Source organism: Chiloscyllium plagiosum, unplaced genomic scaffold (assembly GCF_004010195.1).
Source record: "Chiloscyllium plagiosum isolate BGI_BamShark_2017 unplaced genomic scaffold, ASM401019v2 scaf_56, whole genome shotgun sequence".
Classification (NCBI taxonomy): domain Eukaryota; kingdom Metazoa; phylum Chordata; class Chondrichthyes; order Orectolobiformes; family Hemiscylliidae; genus Chiloscyllium; species Chiloscyllium plagiosum.
The window spans coordinates 16,100-17,462 of record NW_025215377.1 but is presented as its reverse complement, the minus strand read 5'-3'; positions in this window follow the sequence as shown (position 1 = coordinate 17,462).

Genomic DNA, 1,363 nt, shown 5'->3' with positions numbered 1-1,363 from the left:
GCTGTTTTCCCTGGAGTGTCGGAGGCTGAGGGGTGACCTTATAGAGGTTTATAAAATCATGAGGGGCATGGATAGGATAAATAGTCAAAGATTTTTCCCTGGGTGGGCGAATCCAGAACTAGAGGACATAGGTTTAGGGTGAGAGGGGAAAGATATAAAAGAGACCTACGGGGCAACTTTTTCACACAGAGGGAATGTATGGAATGAGCTGCCAGAGGAAGTGGTGGAGGCTGGTACAATTGCAACACTTAAGAGGCATTTGGATGGGTATACGAATAGGAAGGGTTTGGAGGGATATGGGCTGGGTGCTGGCAGGTGGGACTAGATTGGGTTGGGATATCTGGTCGGCATGAACGGGTTGGACCGAAGGGTCTGTTTCCATGCTGGACATCTCTATGACTCTTTAAGATCATGTAGCCACAGTGAATTGTAAACAAAACCCATCTGATTCACTAAAGGAGGAGTGAGCATCACTCCAGCACAAACCCTGAATTCAAAGTTAACTCCTCTTCATAGCATTGATGCTGAGAGAGACATTCTCCCACAGCTAAGTGCACACAAAGTCAGGACTCAGCAGCAGATAATGCTGAGCTAGGGACGTTAAAAGTCTGACAGGATGTGTTACATCCAAGTGAAGTGGGCTGCTGGTGCTGACGTGTTAGTAGATTGGACAGACACAGTGAATCCGCATTACCATCCCAATCTGGCTGAATTTGGGAGTCAGAACTTGAATCAATATTTTTAGACTCAGCATCAATGAGAAAGAAAAGCAAAATGCCAACCCAATTTGCATCTGCATCCTGCTCAGTGATGACATAGAAAAGGGTTAAAACCCTTAGTAGTGAAATATCTGTCAACACTCACCTCGATTTAACAGCGATGAAGACTGTCTAATGGATTCACTCCACAATCTCAGCTAACAATGTAAAACAATACTGAGGGTGTGCCGCACTGTCAGAGGGTTATTACTGAGGGAGTACTGGACTGTCGGAGGGTCAGTACTGAGGGAATACTGCATTGTCGGAGGGTCAGTACTGAGGGAGTGCTGCATTGTCGGAGGGTCAGTACTGAGGCAATACTGCATTGTCGGAGGGTCAGTACTGAGGCAATACTGCATTGTCGGAGGGTCAGCACTGAGGGAGTGCTGCATTGTTGGAGGGTCAGAACTGAGGGAGTGCTGCACTGTCGGAGGGTAAGTACTGAGGGAGTGCCGCACCGTCAGAGGATCAGTACTGAGGGAGTGCCACACTCTCAGGGGTGCTAGCATTTGGATGAATCACTAAATTGAAATCCTGCTTACGGTGTGCCCTCTAACTTGGCAATAACGCTACATTCTATCCGTCCCCGTGCGGGGCATGTGCAA